The sequence below is a fragment of the Macaca thibetana genome, chromosome 2 (assembly GCF_024542745.1).
Source record: "Macaca thibetana thibetana isolate TM-01 chromosome 2, ASM2454274v1, whole genome shotgun sequence".
NCBI lineage: Eukaryota > Metazoa > Chordata > Mammalia > Primates > Cercopithecidae > Macaca > Macaca thibetana.
This window is the reverse complement of record NC_065579.1, coordinates 984,428-1,005,336: the sequence shown is the minus strand read 5'-3', so window position 1 is coordinate 1,005,336 and position 20,909 is coordinate 984,428. Positions and strand designations below refer to the sequence as shown.

Below are 20,909 nucleotides of genomic sequence, written 5' to 3'. Positions count from 1 at the left end.
CTGGCTGTGTTGCCGGCAGCTCCACTCCCCACGTGTGCGTGTTTAGGAACCGCAGCAACATGGACTCTCTGTGGGATACCGCCCCCACCCAGGTTGCAGTTTGGGTTCCAAAAGTCCAGTTGCCAGTGGATTTTGGGGGAATTTGGAATAAGAAGGAGCCTAGCCTTTGGAGTTGTTCATTCACTTGCAGAATTTCTACTCATGCCAGCAGCTCTGGACAGGAAGATGAATCGGTCATGGTTCCTGCTTTTCAAAGCTCTCTAAGTGAAGTGACTCATTTAAGGTCATAGAACCCGTAAGTGAGGCAGCTGGGACTAGATCCCAGGTCTCCTGCCTCACTGCAGCACGGAGCCTTTCAGCAATCTCCAAACCAGCCCAGCCCACCAATGGAGGGAAGAAGAGAAGCATTCACACACGCTGCTGAGACAGCCATTCATTCATTCATTCATTCATTCATTCATTCATTCATCCATCCATCCGTCCGTTCGTTCGTTCGCATTCATTCATTCATTCATTCATCCATCCATCCGTCCGTTCGTTCGTTCGTTCGTTCGTTCATTCATTCATTCATTCATTCATTAAACAGCCGTTTAGGAAACGCCTGCCTTAAGTTCCTGACATTGTTCTAGGACACAGCACTGGATGCACACAGTGAAGAATGAAACAGACGTGGCCCAGTCTCTTGGCACTAAAATCTTAGTGCAGACAGACATCAAATAATTACAGAAATGTTCCCAGCTGCACATGTGGTAAATGCAGGGTGGGAAAGTTCAGGGTGCTGAGAGCTGCATTTTGAATGGCCAGAGAGTACGGGAACTGCATCTGACTGACAAGTCAGGAAGGCCCCTGTGAGGAACGGCTCTGGGGGGAGCTGAGGCCTGAGGCTGAGGACAGCTGGGTGGGAAAGTGCCAGGCCTGAGCAGGCAGAGGCGGAGCTCATGGAGAGGCAGGAAAGAGCTTGGCCCCTGGGAAGGCTTGGAAGAGAAGGCAGGTGTTAGATCGCACAGGACTTTGCAAGCTGTGGAATAGATTATGAATTTTATGTTATTTTATTTATTTATATTTTTGAGACAGTCTCACTGTGTCACCCAGGGGAGGGCAGTGGCGTGATCTTGGCTCACCGCAACCTCCACCTCCAGGGTTCAAGAGATTCTTGTGCCTCGGCCTCCCGAGTAGCTGGGATTACAGGCACACGCCACCATGCTCTGCTGATTTTTGTATTTTTAGTAGAAATGGGGTTTCACCATGTTGGCCAGGCTGGTCTCGAACTCCTGACCTCAAGTGATCTGCCCACTTTGGCTTCCCAAAGTGCTGGGATTCCCGGTGTAAGCCACTGTGCCCGACCCAGATTATGGATTTTGAGTAACTAAAATGACAGACAAGGCTGGTCATGGTGGCTCATGCCTGTCACCCCAGCGTGGTCACAACGCTGGTCACAGTTGATTCTGGGGGTCATACATAGATAGCATTAGCTCCCCACCAAGGGCGGTGGGGCCGGCGGTTCAGCATCTGCACGCCTTCCCGGCCGCCTGCTGCCTGTGTGTGGGCGAATGTTCTCCTCAAGGCCATCCTTACCGTTGGGCACTTCCCTTGGGCTTACACTGCCCTGCCTGAGGCAGCCTGGCAGGGGCCCCACCGGGCAGGAAGTAATGCCAGGAAAGTGAAACACTGTGGGCGATGTGGCTTATGGGTTCCTCACCTCCGGTTCCAGGAAAAACCCAAGGCAAACAGACCAGATGCTAGGAACAAGCCTCAAGCCACAGCACTTAGAACGCCGCAGGCTTTGCTGTTTCTTCAGGGAGTGGCTTCACCCGTCTTGGAATCTGTCTTCCGCCATCGTCACTCATGCTGCTGCCAGTCCTTCTCCCGAGCCAACAGCACACCTGTCACCTCGGCACACCTGTGGAGTCACCAGAGGGACTGGGGAGAACCTGGGGAAAACCATGCGACTGCCACTCAGCAGCCTTCACGTTCCTGGAGCCCTAAAAGACGCGAGGCCGCTTCGGGGCATCTCCCACCTGAGGCAGTTCAAGGAGAGAAAAGAACTACCTTGATGGGAGATCTCTGGCTGACGTGATGGCAGAGGCTTGACGGAGGCTTTGAGGACTCAGATGTGGGGAACGTCTGTACCTCAGTGCCAGCTCCAGTGCCCTCCTTGTCCCTGGATGGAGCCTCCTCCTCTGAGAGAATGTCATTAAAACTCTCCATTTCACTCGATGACACACGTGTGTCTTCTCACAGTGACCTTGTCACCTTAAGGGGTCAACAGCCTTCACACTCACCCTAACATCATCCCAGAAAAGAGACGCCAGGAACATTGGCAAAAATACCCCAGCGTCACCGCGTCCATCCCAAGAATGAGCCTGGCTCAGCCTCAGGCTCAGAGACCTCTGCATGTGGCAGTCCAAGCATCTGGGCCAGGTCAGTAACCGTTTCCCCATCCTTGCCTCAGCTCTCCACCCACTCGGTGGTAGTCCCAGAGCTGAGCAGCTCTCAGCTTCCGAGCAGCCGCTCTTGCCCTGAGCCCCCGGCCCTGCCACTTCCAAGGCATGTAATATCACTCAGTCTCTTCAAATCTCGATTTCCTCACCTGTGAAATGCGGCCGCTGTTAACAAGATGAGCTGTAAAGCATGAACACGAGCACGAGCTGTGAACATCTGTATTATTCATGGAGTCATAATGTGCCCACGAGAAAAGGAAGACGTCCTGCCTCCCTGGTCTGCTCATCACAAGTCAGCTGACCCCCAGTAACTCGAGACCCAGCACAGATGCAGAGGCCACGCTGCCTGCAGAGTTTAATCCACGAGGTCTGGTAGGAAGAAAGTGAATGTATTAACCAAAACTAGCAAAGGGGAAGCAGCCAGATTTCTACTTAAAGTAGCTGCTTTAATTTTCAGAGGGGAAAGCATGGGTTTCCAAGGGAAAGCCTTGATAAGGAAGGCGCGCAAGAATTGGGCTGAGTCCTGTGTCCATGTGTCTTGTTCTGGTGGCTCTTTTGGGTCCCAGTCCGTCTGGACCTCGAGCTGACATTATTTTAACAACGGCCGGATTTTAAGGAGTTGTCATGAAGTAATTTCTGGGATTTTGCAGCTGGGTTTCCAGATGTGGTTTGTCTCTTTCAAGATTTTAGCCCCTGAAACTTTTAGGAAGACCCACATAGTTCAATCCTCGCACATAGTTAGGTAAATGGAAGGGAGTGTATACAGATGGCGAGAAAAGGGAGGGAGTGTATACAGACGGCGAGAAAAGGGAGGGGGTGTACACAGGCGGCGAGAAAAGGGAGGGGGTGTATACTGACAGCGAGAAAAGGGAGGGGTGTATACCGACGGCGAGAAAAGGGAGGGGTGTATACCGACGGCGAGAAAAGGGAGGGGAGGGGAAAAGGGGGGGGTGTATAGGGGTGTATACCGACGGCGAGAAAAGGGAGGGGTGTATACAGACGACGAGAAAAGGGAGGGGGTGTATACAGGCGGCGAGAAAAGGGAGGGGTGTATACAGACGGCGAGAAAAGGGAGGGGTGTATACAGACGGCGAGAAAAGGGAGGGGTGTATACAGACGGCGAGAAAAGGGAGGGGGTGTATACAGGCGGCGAGAAAAGGGAGGGGGTGTATACAGGCGGCGAGAAAAGGGAGGGGTGTATACAGACAGGGGTGTATACAGACGGCGAGAAAAGGGAGGGGGTGTATACAGGCGGCGAGAAAAGGGAGGGGTGTATACAGGCGGCGAGAAAAGGGAGGGGTGTATACAGACGGCGAGAAAAGGGAGGGGTGTATACAGACGGCGAGAAAAGGGAGGGGGTGTATACAGGCGGCGAGAAAAGGGAGGGGGTGTATACAGGCGGCGAGAAAAGGGAGGGGTGTATACAGACGGCGAGAAAAGGGAGGGGTGTATACAGACGGCGAGAAAAGGGAGGGGGTGTATACAGACGGCGAGGCGACGGCGAGAAAAGGGAGGGGGTGTATACAGGCGGAAAAGGGAGGGGTGTATACCGACGGCGAGAGAAAGGGAGGGGTGTATACAGACGGCGAGAAAAGGGAGGGGGTGTATACAGGCGGCGAGAAAAGGGAGGGGGTGTATACAGGCGGCGAGAAAAGGGAGGGGCGTGGAGTCTATTTCTAGGCTAAGGAAAACGGCCTTTGCAGTTCCCTCAAAGTTATATTTGGAAACCCAAGAGAAAGCGGAAAGAACTTTAAAATGCATCTTGAAGGTAAACTGCCGGCTGCAAAACTGAAGACAATGTCTCCGCAGAAATGAGAAATCCTTGGCGTGGCCATTTCTGTTACGGAAGCTGCCCCGCAGGTGCACACAGACTCGTTGGAAGTCCTCTTTCCTCAGTCACAGCCGGAGGAAGGTCATTCTGGCCCAACGGCCTCCCTCTGAGGATTCCGGTTTCTGGCATCCGTGTCACAACGGCAATGCCAGTCACCAGCCTCTGACCACAAGACCCCCAGGACCTACGCAGACACCGGGACCTACCCATGCCCCCAGGACCTATGCAGACACCCGGGACCTACCCATGGCCCCAGGACCTACGCAGACACCTTCCAGGGCAGGCAGGCAGGCCATTTTCCAAAGCAGTTCAAGCTAAGGAGACAACAGCTGAAACCCTCCCTCCTGGCCCTGAGAGCTGAGGATCAACCCACAGGGGTGTGATGGAGGCTGAGAGCAGGGCTGTGGAACCGGAGTCAGCAGGGGCAGTGAGGAGGCTGCTGCAATAGTCAGAGTGACAGGGAGGAGGTGGCAAAGCAAACAAGAGGACGTGATGGGCAAACACTTGGAGGAAGAGCAGCTAGTACCGACTAGGACATTGGGGACAAGGAAGAGGAAGAAATCAAGAGGACCCAGAGCTTTCTGGGCTGGATGTCTGGGGGACTGTTGTTAGAATGAAGAGAAGGAAGGAAGAAAGCTTGGAAGGAAAGATTGACCTGGACCTGCTGCATTGCATGAGCTAGGCAGGAAATCCCTGGGAGGGTGAGGCCAGCGTATGGGTGGGAAGTCAGGGAGAAGTACAGATTTGTAAGGCGTGAGAGTAGACGCAGGGTGGCCAGAGAGGGAGGGGCAGCAGGAGAGGGAAAGTGCTGGAGACATGTCATTTGGGCCTGGAGGGGAGGAGAGAGGCGGCAAGGGGAATGGAGGGCCCGGGAAAGTGGACGGTGGAGCAGGACCCGTCAGCTTCAATGAAGGTGAGGCTGGGTGGTGGCACGGGGCCGCCGGCCAGGGAGAGCACGTTGAGGTGGGTGCTCAATACACATCTGTCAAATTCATGAACAAATAAACGGATGGGGCCGAATTTACGAGACGCGCGGGGACTGTAGAAAATCGTTCTTGCGGTTGGGAAGGAGATTCTGGTAGCTCTGAGGAAAACGGCTTGAGCCAAGTGCCTGAGGTGGGGGCAGGGCGAGCAGCGCCTGGTAAAGAAGAGGCAGCGAGGGGACGCCCCTCCTTCACGGTGCTGGAGGGCAAAACAAAAGACAGGGATGAGGACGACACAAACGGATGAGAGACTTGTTTTAGGCCAAGAGACACCTAAACATGGTCACAGGCAAAAGAGAAGGAGAAAGGCAGAAAGAGTGTCAGAGGCAGAGGCAGAGCAGTGAGCCATCCAGGCAGGAGGGAGCCACAGGGCCCCGGGGAGGGTGTGGGGAAGGCTCTGGTGGGCATTGAAGGAGGAGGGAGCCACAGGGCCACGGGGAGGGTGTGGGGAAGGCTCTGGTGGGCATTGAAGGAGGAGGGAGCCACAGGGCCCCGGGGAGGGTGCGGGGAAGTCTCTGGGCATTGAAGGAGATGAAGGGCATGGCTTTGGTCCTTTCAGTGAAGTAGAAAATGGAGTGTCATGGGGAGAGGAGAGACCTGTTTTTCTCCAATATCAACTCTTGACGCTCAAATCTCCCAGCTGTCTGCTCTGCAAGTGTATGCGTTTGGCCAGAGTGAGAACAGTAAGTTTCAGTTGTCTGACAGCCTGATGGAACCTGACGGGCCTGGCTTGCGTCCTGGTGAGAGTCAAGGTCAGTTCATTCTGGCCAACACTTGAGCAGCAAGAACAAGGCTATGAATATTTTTTAGAATAAAACTTGATTAAGTCTTCAAATTTCTCTGCCTTACAACTTCAGCAAGATGGTTTTAGCTTACAAACATTAAAAGTGGATGCTATCATTTTATTTTAAGGGCAGTATTTCTTAACATGTGGTCCACGGACCACCTATACCAGGATCACTCTGGGCATGTGTTAAAATGCTGAGGCACCCTGCTTTTGGAGAACCACTCTTTTTTTTTTTTTTTTTTTTCAGAGAAGGGGTCTTGCTTATTGCCCAGGCTGGTCTCAAACTCCTGGCCTGAAGCAATCCTCCCACCTCAGACTGTCCATGCTGGGATTTTAGGTGTGCGCTACCATGTCCAGCTGAGAACCGTTTTCTTACCAAAAGTAACTCTCCATAGTCTCTCCGTCCACTAGGATTTCTCTCTTTTCTTTTTTTTTTTTTTAAAGATAGGTCATACTTGAACACAGAATTTCTTACCTACAAATAACCTACTCAGGTTTAGTAGATTGAGTTACCTGCAAACTGCTTTCCTAAATAGCTGAATAATCAATCTGTGGCAGGAGTGGCTTCAGATGTTTAAACGACGGTGAAAGACAAATGCGGTAACTGTGGTTTTTGTCGTAACGAATGCTCATCTCTTCCTCCTCACAAGCCCAACAGACTGAGAGATTTTGACAGCGCCTTCTCCCCTAGACAATAAAACTATGTCCTCCGCATGCAGTGACTCACCTGTCCTCCTGTTTGCGGCAGCAGGAAACTCTAATCAACTCAGCTCAAGATGAGCAGGTTCTCTAAATAAAGATGTAAAACGAGGACTATCAGGACACAGCCTTGTTTAGCAAGATTTTCTTTCTTTCTTTCTTTTTTTTTTTTTTCCTGAGATGGAGTCCCGCTCTGTCGCCCAGGCTGGAGCGCAATGGCACGATCTCGGCTCACTGCAACCTCCGCTTCCCGGGTTCAAGCAATTCTCCTGCCTCAGCCTCCCGAGTAGCTGGAATTACAGGCACCTGCCACCACCCCCTGCTAATTTTTGTATTTTTAGTAGAGATGGGGTTTCATCATGTTGGCCAGGCTGGTCGTGAACTCCTGACCTCAAATGATCCACCCGCCTCGACCTCCCAAAGTGCTGGGATTACAGGTGTGAGCCACTGCACCTGGCCGATTTTCAATCGATGCTATGAAGCAAAGAGCAGCAGGTGAAGGATGGGGCCTGTCCTGGATCGTGCCCCTTTGTTCACAGGCCGGGATATGAGGAAACAGGCACACTCTTGCACACTGCCAACAGGTCTGTAAATTGGCACAAGCTTTCTGCAAAGAAATTTGGCAGTATTTCTGTATTAATAACATGAAAAATTTTATAGCAGCATTAACCAGTAATTCCAGTGATAGAAATTTAAGTTAAGGAGATGAGCTGAAATAATGTAAACGAAACATTATACACGAAGATAGTCATCAGGGCTTTATTTAAAATAAGCAATACATTGGAAACATTCTAAATGTCCAACAGTAAGTTAACAATATGAGCTTTTTCTACGATGATTTATTATTTAATGTTTAGGCCGAGTGCGGTGGCTCACACCTGTACTCCCAGCACTTTGGGAGGCTGAGGTGAGCGGATCACCTGAGGTCAAGAGTTTGAGACCAGCCTGGCCAACATGGTGAAACCCAGTCTCTACTAAAAATACAAAAATTTAGCTTGGCATGGTGGCACACACCTGTAATCTCAGCTACTTGGGAGGCTGAGGCAGGAGAATCACGGAGGTGGAGTTTGCAGTGAGCCGAAATCATGCCATTGCACTCCAGCTTGGGCAACAAGAGCGAAACTCCATCTGGAAAAAAAATGTTTAAAGGCTATGTCCACTATTCCATAAGGGCATGGACACACAGACACACAGACACACACACACAGTGTCTCTCACACACACACACACACAGTGTCACACACACACAGTGTCACACACACACACACACAGTGTCTGTCTCACACACACACAGTGTCACACACACACAGACACACACACACAGTGACACACACACACAGTGTCACACACACAGACACACACACAGTGTCACACACACAGTGTCACACACACACAGACACACACACAGTGTCATACAGTGTCACACACACACAGTGTCACACACACACAGTGTCACACACACAGTGTCTCACACACACAGACACACACACACAGTGTCACACACACACAGACACACAGTGTCTCACACACACACACAGTGTCACACACACACAGACACACACACACACACAGTGTCACACATACATAAGCAACACACAAACACACAGAACGGGCATAAAGTAAGATGTGTTAAGGAGACATTGCGAGCAGGAGGCGGTGGAGTCCACATGGCCTCTGAGCTCTCATCGCACAGAGAGGTGGGTACGGTGGACACACAGCAGGATGTGGTCCAGGAGAGAGACCTGCGCCTATTGAAGGGGAAATGGGAATGGTAACAGCGCTTCCAGTGGGGAAGTGGCTTTGTTAGGAAGGAAGCCACCAGAGCTCAGCGGGGGAGTTTTATACAGCACCCTAGATTTTACTGCGGAGCGGAGCTCTCCCAGCCCCCTGAGCCAGCTCTTGTAGGACTCCAAAACGGGGAAGCAAGGAACTGCCATCCGAGACATAAAAGATGTGCCTCTTCTCGGGCTATGTTTACAAAGCTAGTATCTTGAAGAAATGCTCATATCAGGTATGGCTAAAAAGGCAGGACACAAAATTATGTATACTGAATAAGTTAAACTATATATATATACACACACACACACACACACACGTTTTGTTTCTGTTTTTATTTTTCTTTTTTTGAGATGGAGTCTCACTCTGTCACCCAGCTGGAGTGCAGTGGCGCGATCTGGCTCACTGCAAGCTCCGCCTTCCGAGTTCACGCCGTTCTCCTGCCTCAGCCTCCCGAGTCGCTGGGACCACAGGTGACCGGCTAAAACTATATATTTTTTAAAGCATAAAAAAATCCTAGAAGGAAGCGTTATCTAGTAGCAAGATTATGGGTTTTGATCTTTCAACTATCTAAATGTTCCCAAATGCACGTAACTAGTATGTGTGTTTTCTTTGGCATATTTCAATGCAGTTGTACAATTTTGTCCACAAAGATTAAGCACGTTTTTTGTTAGATTTATTTTTATGTACTTTTTTTTGGTCACCATCATAAACACTATAGAATTAAAAATATTTTCTCTTTCACTGATATATAGGAATGCAGTTTTTTTTTTTTTGTTTTTTAATCTTGTTTTGAGGCAGAGTCTCCCTCTGTCATGCAGGCTGGAGTGCAGTGGGGCGATCGTAGCTCACTGCAGCCTTGAACTCTTGGGCTGAAGTGATCCTTCCCCATCAACCTCTGAGTCGCTGGAACTCTATGTGTGTGCTACCGGGCCCAGCTATTTTTCGTTTTTATTTCTGTAGAGACAGGATCTTGCTATGTTGCCCAGGCTGGTCTCGAATGCCCGGCCTCAAGTGTTCCTCCTACCTCAGCCTCTCAAAGCACTGGGATTACAGGCATGAACCACCACACCCAGCTGGAATGCAATTATTTTTAAAATTTTGATTATGGACGTAAAACTTTGCTAATAATTTATATGTTTGGGAAGTTTCTATGTAAACAATTATGTTATCTGCAAATAACCATTGGCTTATTTCATCCCTTCCATACCCAAAATAACTTTTGTGTACTCTCATACCTTTTGTTTATTTTTCTTGTCTTATTTCACCAGCTAAAACCTTCAACCGAATGTTGATTAGAAGCGGTGATTGTTGGCATCTTGGTTTTATTCCTGATTTTACGGAAACGTTTCCAGTGTTTTAAGTATAATGTTTACATAGGGTTATAATTGACATTGTTTATCAGGTTAAGAGAGTTAACGTCTCCTTTTAGTTTGCCTGGAGTTTTAACGGGAATAAGTGCTGACTTTTATCAAATAATTTTCCTGTATCTGCTGCGGTGATTGTGTTTCCCCTCCGTTCTGTTTATATGGTGATTTACATTAAGAAAGCATTGTCTTTATCTTGCATTTCTGATTTAAACTCAGCTTGATCATGATGTACTTTTAAAATTCTTATTTATTTATTTATTTATGATAGAGTCCTGCTCTGTCACCCAGGCTGGACTGCAGTGGCACAATCTCAGCTCACTACAACCTCCGCCTCCTGGGTTCAAGCCATTCTCGTGCCTCAGCCTCCTGAGTAGCTGGGATTACAGGTGTATGCCACCAAGCCCAGCACACAGCTGTAATCCAAAAAAAAATACAATTTTTTTTTGTATTTTTACCAGAGACAGGGTTTCTCTAGGTTGGCCAGGCTGGTCTGGAACTCCTGGCTCCAAGTGATCCACCCGCTTCGACCTGCCAGTGTTGGGGTTGCAGGCGTGAGCGACTGCGTTCGGCCATGATGCACTTTTTAAAATTCTACTTTGACTTGTTAATATTTTATTTATGATGCTTCCATCTATTATTAATCTGTAGTTTGTCTTTCTTATCCAGCTCTGGTTTCCAACCTTATAAAATTAGTAACAGATCATTTCCTCCCGTTCTAAACTCTGAATAAGTTTGTATAGAATTGAAATTACCTCTTCCTTGAATGTCTGATTTGCCTGTAAACTCATCTTAGCCTACATTTTTTTGTGGGGTGGATAGATTATATATACATATATTTTTTTTGAGACGGAGTCTCGCCTTGTCACCCAGACTGGAGTGCAATGGCACGATCTTGGCTCACTGCAACCTCTGCCTCCCAGGTTCACGCCATTCTCCTGCCTCAGCCTCCTGAGTAGCTGGGACTACAGGCACCCACCACCATGCCCGGCTAATTTTTTTTTTTCACCGTGTTAGCCAGGATGGTCTCGATCTCCTGACCTTGTGATCCGCCAGCCTCGGCCTCCCAAAGTGCTGGGATTACAGGCGTGAGCCACCTCGCCTAGCCTAGATTATATTTTTTAAACTGTTGATTCAATTTAAAATAGTTTATAGCGACCGGTCGAGGTGGCTCATGCCTGTAATCCCAGCACTTTGGGATGCCGAGGTGGGTGGATTAGCTGAGGTCAGGAGTTTGAGACCAGCCAGGACGACATGGTGAAACCCAGTCTCTACTAAAAATACAAAAATTAGCCAGGCGCGGTGGCACGCGCCTGTAATCGCAGCCACTTGGGAGGCTGAGGCAGGAGAATCTTGAACCTGGGAGGCAGAGATTGCAGTGAGCCGAGATCACACCACTGCACTCCAGCCTGGGTGACAAAGCAAGACTCTGTCTCAAAAAAATAAATAAATAAAACAAAATTAAATAAATAAGAGAGTTTATAGCCAGGTTTTCTTTTTTTCTTAATTCATTTTTGATAAGTTATATTTTTAAGGACACTATATCCAATTTATCTACGTTTTCATATTTTTTGGTATAGATTCATCAGAGCACTGTCTCTTGAATTTTTTTCTGAAGTTATGTACCCTTTTTTGTTTCTAATGATCTTGGTATCTGTGTCTCTTCCGTGTCTCTCTCCCTCCTCCCCACTCTCTCGCTTTCTCTTGCCAGGTGTTTGTCTGTTTTATTATCGAAGAACTAACCTTTGGCTTCATTGATTCCATTTTTAATTGTTTCTATAGCGAGTTCTTATCTGTTACCATATCCTTCGTTTTACTTCCTTTTTCTTTTTTCTTCCTGGTCTTTCCAGTCCACCGTTTTGCTGGCGGTTCCAGCTTTTTGCAGGGAAACTCAGGGCAGTGTCCTGACCGAAGCTCTTGCTTCCTTTCCTTTTTCAGCCTTTCAGTCAGCAAATTTCCAAGGGCATTCATTGACTCACCATCTTAGTTGTTAACTTCTTCACTCTTGAGTGTTTCCCTTTCTTTCTTCTCATCTCGCCTCTGCATTAGAAAACATTTGTTACATTTATAACATGTATTTAACGGCATCGGCTGGTTTTGCTATTAAAGGCCCGTGTCTTCTTCCCTATCACTAAAACGGAGCTGTGCCACTTTTATAAAGAAACAAAAATCTTTAAAAAAAGGATGGTGCTGTAGATGTAAAAGAGCTGATGCAGGCTCTGAAAAGATGTTAATTGCCAAGAATTTACACGTTCAGAAAGTTTGGCACCTAGATAGCTCCTGTCTGTTTACTCAAAGCCTGATGATAGACAAATGCACTTAATTATGTTCTCAGGAAAATGAAGTAAGGTTAACAATAACTGCGTGGAGAATGTTTTTAAATTTAAACCTTATTTGGAGAAACCAAGTTTTGCAAATTTTCTCTAGGAGAAAGCAGGCGTCGAGTTTAGAGTCCTATCAACAAATCTCATCATAATTCCAACTAAAGGAAGTTTCTGTTTAAAGTTGAAGCAGAGTCATTTCGGATTAAGCCAGGGGCCCAGGGACCTCCCAGCGGGCTCTGCAGTTCAGTCTGTGGCTTTGTCCACGTGGGTTTAGAAGTGTGTCACCAGCAAGCAGTTACTATTAATGAAGTGCAGAAGCTTGCGAGTGAGTCGCTTTTTTAACAATTAGAGCTGATTCATAACCATTCTCACTCACTTGAGAGTCTAAATTGCTCTCTTAAGATGAGAAAGTGGCGGAAATTACAGTCAATTCCGGAAAGTGTACTTGAGCCTAAATTCTTCCCTGAGACTTTATCTCTCTGAATATCATCTTGCCAACTATCTGGGAGCACTGAGATTTAAAAAAAAAGGGTGGGAGCGGTGGTTCACACCTTTAATCCCAGTGCTTTGAGAGGCTGAAGCCGGAGGATCACTTGAAGCCGGGAGTTCCACACCAGCCTAGGCAACATAGCAAAATTCCACCTCTACAAAAATAAAAAAATGACCCAGGCGTGGTTGTGTGTGCCTGTAGTCCCAGCTACTCAGAAGGCCAATTACACGGCTGAACTTCAGCCTGGGGGACAGAAGACCTTGTTTCCCTCTCTCTCTCTCTCTCTCTCTATATATATATATATATATGTGTGTGTGTGTGTATATTCTTTTGATATATATATAAAATATCTATCTATCTATATATGTGTATATATATTCTTTTGATATATATATAAAATATCTATCTATCTATATATGTGTATATATATTCTTTTGATATATATATAAAATATCTATCTATCTATATATGTTTAAAAAGAAAAAAGTTTGAGAACAGCTAGGGAACTAATGAAAACCCAAAAGAGTAAGTTTCTAAGAAAAAAAAAGCAAGTTTTCTTGGTTTCTTCTTGGTTCAGAGACTCAGAGACTAAGGTAATATTCAGGAAGATGGTATGTGGCTAGTGTAGGTGCTATGAAATATTTTAAACAAAAAAATCCAATATTTAAACATTCTGCCTGGGAAATATTTTTCTTTCTTTATTTAATATATTATTATTATTATTACTATTACTATTTAAGACACAGGGTCTCGCTATGTTGCCCAGGCTGGTCTCAAACTCCTGGCCTCAAGTGGTCCTCCCACCTTGGACTCCCAAAGTGCTGGGATTACAGACATGAGCCACCATGCCTGGCCTCTGCCTGGGAAATAATGTTTTAAAATAAGTAGTTATGACCAATGATATTAGCCTCATGGTAGTCTGTGACCAGGACGAGAGTATATGCATTTACCGCTTGGGTTTTTTATTAGATTGGGATAAATGTTAACGAAACAGAACAGTAGAAATTTAATTTATTTTTAAGAAAGATAACGCTGTAATTCAAGGTGAGAGAGTTAACCCGGCTTACAGCAGGGTACCGTTTCCGTCTTCCCATGGAGTTTAAAACAGTTCATTCACCATTCTAGTCTAACCTTACCTTCCTCCCCACAACGAAGACAGCCGGGAGCTGGAGAAGACCATGGGCTGTACTCCTGGGACTGTGCTTTTTCTAGGCGATTTGAAGCAGTGCTTCTAGGGGCCTTCCTCCGTGGGGATCCTGCACCCCCATCTCTCTCTCTCTCTCTCTTTTTTTTTTTTTTGAGACAGAATCTTGCTCTGTCGCCCAGGCTGGAGTGCAGTGGCGTGATCTCTGCTCACTGCGACCTCCACCTCCTGGGTTCAGGTGATTCTCCTGCCTCAGAGTTTTGAGTAGCTGGGATTACAGGCACCCGCCACCATGCCCAGCCATTTTTGTATTTTTTTTTTTCTGGTAGAGACGGGGTTTTGTCATGTTGCCCAGGCTGGTCTCGCACTCCTGACCTCAAGTGATCCACTCGCCTCGGCCTCCCAAAGTGCTGGGATTGCAGGTGGGAGCTACCATGCCCAGCCCTATCTCTTATTATTTTTTATTCCCCAAATATGTACAATTGCAATATATTAATTTTTCATTTTTTCTTTTTATTTCACTTTTTTACTTTAAGTGAAATAAAAGCAAATGTGCAGCAAATGCAGGTTTGTTACATAGGTATATGTATGTCATGGTGGTTTGCTACACCTATCAACCCATCACTTGCATGCATTAGCTATTTATCCTGACACTCTTCCTCCCCTTGTCCCGCCCCCTACAGGCCTGGTATGTGCTGTTCCCCTCCCTGTGTCCATGTGTTCTCATTGTTCAACTCCCACTTATGAGTGAGAACATGCAGTGTGTGGTTTTCTGTTCGTGTGTTAGTTTGCTGAGGATGATGTCTTCCAGCTTCATCCATGTCCCTGCAAAAGACATGATCCCATTCCTTTTTTTATGGCTGCATAGTATTCCATGCTGTATATGTACCACATTTTCTTTATCCAGTCTGTCAGTGATGGACATTTGGGTTGGTTTCATGTCTTTACTATTGTGAATAGTGCTGCAATAAACATACATGTGCATGTATCTTTATAACGGAAGATTTATATTCCTTTGGGTATATAGCCAGTAATGGGATGGCTGAGTCAAATGGTATTTCTGGTTTTAGATCCTTGAGGAATCCCCACACTGTCTTCCACAATGGTTGAACTGATTTACATTCCCACCAAGAGTGTAAAAGCGTTCATATTTCTCCACAGCCTTGCCAACATCTGCTGTTTCTTGACTTTTTAATAATTGCCATTCTGACTGGTGTGAGATGGTATCCCATTGTGGTTTTGATTTGCATTTCTCTAATGATCCATGATTATAAGCTTTTTTTCATATGTTTGCTGGTGGCATAAATGTCTTCTTTTGATAAGTGCCTATCATATCCTTTGCCCACTTTTTGATGGGTTTGTTTTTTGTCTTGTAAATTTAAATTCCTATGTCCTGAATGGTATTGCCTAGGTTTTCTTCTAGGGTTTTTATGGTTTGGGGCTTTACATTTAAGTCTTTAGTCCACCTTGAGTTAATTTTTGTATAAGGTGTAAGGAAGGGGTCCAGTTTCAGTTTTCTGCATATGGCTAGCCAGTTTTCCCAGCACCATTTATTAGAGAATCCTTTCCCCATTGCTTGTTTTTGTCAGGTTTGTCAAAGATCAGATGGTTGTAGATGTGTGGTCTTATTTCCAAGGTCTCTATTCTGTCCATTGGTCTATATGTCAGTTTTGGTACCAGTACCATGCTGTTTTGGTTACTGTAGCCTTGTAGTATAGTTTCAAGTCAGGTAGCCTCCCACTTTGTTCTTTTTGCCTAGGATTGTCTTGGTTATTCGGGCTCTTTTTTGGTTCCATATGAATTTTAAAGTAGTTTGTTCTTATTCTGTGAAGAATGGTAGTTTGATGGGAATAGCATTGAATCTATAAGTTACTTTGGGCAGTATGGCCATTTTCACAATATCAATTCTTCCTATCCATGAGGATGGAATGTGTTTCCATTTGTTTATGTCCTCTCTTATTTCCTTGAGCAGTGGTTTGTAGTTCTTTTTAAGAGGTCCTTCACATCCCTTGTTAGCTGTATTCCTAGGTATTTTATTCTATTTGCAGCAATTGTGAATAGGAGTTCATTCATGATTTAGCTCTCTGCTTGCCTATTGTTGGTGTATAGGAATGCTTGTGATTTTTGCACTTTGATTTTGTATCCTGAGACTTTGCTGAAGTTGCTTATCAGCTGAAGGAGTTTTTGGACTAAGACAATAGAGTTTTCTGAATATAGGATCATGTCGTCTGCAAACAGAAACAATTTGACTTCCTCTCTTCTTATTTAGTACCCTTTATTTCTTTATCTTGCCTGATTGCCCTGGCCAGAACTTCCAATACTATGTTCAAAAGGAGTGGTGAGAGAGGGCATACTTGTCTTGTGCTGGTTTTCAAAGGGAATGTAGCTTTTGCCCATTCAGTATGATATTGGCTGTGGGTTTGTCATAAATAGCTCTTATTATTTTGAGATATGTTCCATCAATACCTAGTTTATTGAGAGTTTTTAACATGAAGGGATGTTGAATTTTATCAAAGGCCTTTTCTGCATCTATTGAGATAATCGTGTGTTTTTTTTCATTGGTTCTATTTATGTGATGGATTACATTTATTAATTTGCATATGTTGAGTCAGGCTTGCATCCAGGGATGAAGCCGACTTGATCGTGGATAAGCTTTTTGATGTGCTGCTGGATTCAGTTTGCCAGTATTTTATTGAGAATTTTTGCATCAATGTTCATCAGGGATATTGGCCTGAAGTTTTCTTTTTGTTGTTGTGTCTCCCCTGTTTTTGGTATCAGGATGGTGCTGGCCTCATAAAATGAGTTAGGGAGGAGTCCCTCCTTTTCAGTTGTTTGGAATAGTTTCTGAAGGAATGGTACCAGCTCCTTTTTGTACCTCTGGTAGAATTCGGCTGTGAATCTGTTTGGTCCTGGGGTTTTTTTTGGCTGGTAGCCTATTTATTACTGCCTCAATTTCGGAACTTGTTATTGGTCTATTCAGGGATTCAACTTCTTCCTGGTTTAGTCTTGGGCGGGTGTATGTGTCCAGGAATTTGTCAATTTCATCTAGATTTTTCTAGTTTATTTGCTTACAGGTGTTTATAGTATTCTCTGATGGTAGTTTGTATTTTCTGAGGGTAGTTTGATATCCCCTTTATCATTTTTTATTGTGTCTATTTGATTCTTCTCTCTTTTCTTCTTTATTAGTCTAGCGAGCGATCTATTTTATTAATTTTTCAAAAAACCAGCCCCTGGATTCATTGATTTTTTGAAGGGCTTTTCATGTCTCTATCTCCTTCAGTTCCACTCTGATCTTTGTTATTTCTTGTCTTCTGCTAACTCTTGGATTCATTTGCTCTTCTCTAGTTCTTTTAATTGTGAGGTTAGGGTGTCGATTTGAGATCTTTCCAGCTTTCTGACGTGGGCATTTAGTGCTATAAATTTCCCTCTTAGCACGGCTTTAGCCGTGTCCCAGAGATTCTGGTATGTTGTCTCTTTGTTTGCATTGGGTTTCAGAAAACTTCTTGATTTCTGCCTTAATTTCATTATTTACCTAGGAGTCACTCAGGAGCAGGTTGTTCAATTTCCTTGTAGTTGTGTGGTTTTGAGTGAGTTTCTTAATTCTGAGTTCTAATTTGATTGCACTGTGGTCTGAGAGACTGTTATGATTTCAGTTCTTTTGCATTTGCTGAGGAGTGTTTTACTTCCAATTATGTGGTTGATTTCAGAGTAAGTGTCATGTGGCACTGAGAAGAATGTATATTCTGCTGTTCTGGAGTGGAGGGTTCTGTAGATATTAGGTCCACTTGATCCAGAACTGAGTTCAAGTCCTGAATGTCCTTGTTAATTTTCTGTCTTGTTGATCTGTCTAATATTGGCAGTGGGATGTTAAAGTCTCCCACTATTATTGTGTGGGAATCTAAGTATCTTTGTAGATCTCTAAGAATTTGTTTTATGAATCTGGGTGCTCTTGTATTGGGTGCATATATATTTAGGATAGTTAGCTCTTCTCATTGAATTGATCCCTTTACCATTATGTAATGCCTTTCTCTGTCTTTTTTGATTTTTGTTGGTTTAAAGTCTGTTTGTCAGAGACTGGACTTGCAAATCCTTTTTACTGCTTTCCATTTGCTTGGTAAATTTTCCTCCATCCCTTTATTTTGAGCCTATGTGTGTCTTTGCACATGAGATGGGTCTCTTGAATACAGCACAGCCATGGCTCTTGATCTTTATTCAATTTACCAGTTTGTGTCTTTTAATTAACCTTAAATATAAATGGGCTAAAAGATTAGCCCATTTATATTTAAGGTTAATATTGTTGTGTGTGAATTTTATCCTGTCATCATGATGCTAGCTAGTTATTTTGCACACTAGTTGATGCCATTTCTTCTTAGTGTCGTGGGTCTTTATATTTTCATGTGTTTTGCAGTGACTGGTACTGGTTTTTCCTTTCCATATTTAGTGCTTCCTTTAGGAGCACTTGCAAGGCAGGCCTGGTGGTGACGAATTCCCTCAGCATTTGCTTGTCTGAAAAGGACTTTACTTCCCTTTGCTTATGAAGCTTAGTTTAGGCAGATATGAAATTCTGGGTTGAAAATTCTTTACTTTAAGAATGTTGCATATTGGACCCCACTCTCTTCTGGCTTGTAGGGTTTCTTCTGAGAGATCTGCTGTTAGTTTTATGGGCTTCCCTTTGTAGGTGACCTGGCCTTTCTCTCTGGCTGCCCTTAACATTTTTTCCTTTATTTTGACCTTGGAGAATCTGATGATTATGTGTCTTGGGTTGATCTTCTCGTGGAGTATCTTACTGGGGTTTTCTGTATTTCCTGAATTTGGATGTTGACCTGTCTTGCTAGGTTGGGAAAGTTCTCCTGGATAATATCCTGAAGTGTGTTATCCAACTTGTTTCCATTCTCCCTGTCTCTTTCAGGTACGCCAATCAGTCATAGGTTTGGTCTTTTTACATAGTCCCATATTTCTCAGAGGTTTTGTTCATTCCTTTTCCTTCTTTTTTCTCTAATCTTGTCTGCCTGCCTTATTTCAGCAAGATAGTATTCCATCCCTGATATTCTTTCTTCCACTTGATCGATTTGGCTATTGATACTTGTATATGCTTAAGGAAGTTCTCTTGCTGTGTTTTTCAGTTCCATTAGGTCATTTATGTTCCTCTATAAACTAGTTATTCTAGTTAGCAGCTCCTGTAACCTTTTATCAAGGTTCTTAGCTTCTTTGCATTGGGTTAGAACGTGCTCCTTTGCCTCAGCGAAGTTTGTTATTACCCACCTTCTGAAGCCTACTTCTGTCAATTCGTCCATCTCATCCTCCGTCCAGTTCTGCTCCTTTGCTGGAGAGGTGCTGCAGTCATTTGGAGGAGAAGAGGCACTCTGGCCTTTCAGGTTCTCAGTGTTTTCTTGTTGATTATTTCTCATCTTCATGAGTTTGTCTCATTTCGATCTTTGAGGCTGCTGACCCTTGGATGATGTTTGTGGGAACTTTTTTGTTGATGCTGTTGTCATTGCTTTCTGTTTGTTTTTCTTTCAGTAGCCAGATCCCTTTTCGGTAGGGCTGCTGCGATTTGCTGGGGGTTCACTTCAGGCCCTCTTCATCTGGTTCGCTCTCCTGCACCTGAAGGTGTCACTTGAGGAGGCTGGAGAACAGCAAAGATGGGTGCCTGCTCCTTCTGGGATCTCTGACCTTGAGGGGCACCTAACTGATGCCAATAGGGACACTCCTGTAGAGGGTGTCTGACAATTCCTGTTGGGGGCTCTCACCCAGCTGGGCAGCACGGGAAGCAGGACCCATTTAATGATGCGCTTTGGCTGTGACTTGGTGGAGGGGGTGTGGTTTGCTGGAGGGAAACCCACTCATCTGGGCTGCCCAGATTCCTCAGAGCCAGCAGCAGAAAAGACTAAATCTGCTGGTTCACAGAGACTGTCTTATTTTCTACCGGAGATTTTTTTCGTTAAGCTTTCCTCCAGGCAAGTCTCTAAACCACTGACCTGGAGCAGGTTTTATTGACCAGACCTGACCCTGGGGCTCATTTGGCAGCAGTGTTAACTGGCCACCCTGATGCAGGCTGTGCTGTGAGTCTGAATGTTTCCTTCCCTACAGGTGCCATTTAGTCTCCACGGCAGGGAAACTGCCTTCATTTTTTTGTACCTCTCAGGGCTATTTTAAGGAGAGGAGTATTTGGCAACTTGAGCAAGAAAGACTGGCCACTTCAAATCACATCAGATACATGAAATTCAGTTTTGTTTCTAGATTTCTTGAAAACAGATTGATGACACCTTTTCATTTGAAAAGGACATCCACATTACAGTATTTTAAAAACAACTAATTTATGTCATTGACAATTTACTTTTGAGGCCCTGAAGGTGTACAGCAGAGCCCTCAACCAGACAGCTGGTACCTCTGCAGAATATTAACCTTATTTCTGCTCTGGGTGTTTTGAACTTGGCTAATTACCAAAAATCTCCTTCTTCTGATTAAGAGTTTTAAATCTGGCTACTGTCACCTTGCAGAAACAGCTCTGTTCAATGAAGGAGCAGTGCCCTAGCCTTGATGTTCATGTTCCCTAAGGGGACAACACCTCCTGATACATGGAAAAAGGGTTTTCAATCAATCACCAAATACCACAAATCTCTTGAAATTGAGTTTATTGTTGCATCATAATAACTGTATGGAAAATAATTTTAGCATCAACATAAGAAATAGCTTTGTTATTGGGCTTTCTTTCTCCACCACCCTATTCATGGGTCACGCTACCACTCTTCCTGTCACCAGTGCTTTCCCAGCATCCACAGTATCCTCGGGCTCCACTCTGAAGATGGAAACATCAGGTAGCTGCCATCTGCCTTGTCTTCGTCTCTCCCAGTGGCCCCCTTGGCTGAATTCAGCCTAAGGAGTACTTGAGAACACTGGCGCATTCACATTATCTGGTGGGACTGAGTCAGGTCCCACAGAGGAGGAGGTGATGGGTGTGGTGGGTGACAGGCTCACCCCACTCTCTGCCCCAGTCGAAAACCGCTGATGTCGAGAGTGGTTTGGATATGACCAGCGGACAGACAAGGATTTTCCAACTCTCTCTT

General features: G+C 45.2%; 1 protein-coding gene across 1 annotated transcript in view; it reads left to right on the top strand.

Annotated features, from left to right (window-relative positions):
* Positions 1–20,909, top strand: part of MUC4 (mucin 4, cell surface associated) — a 61,668-nt gene that overhangs the window by 4,658 nt on the left and 36,101 nt on the right. The window lies entirely within an intron of this gene.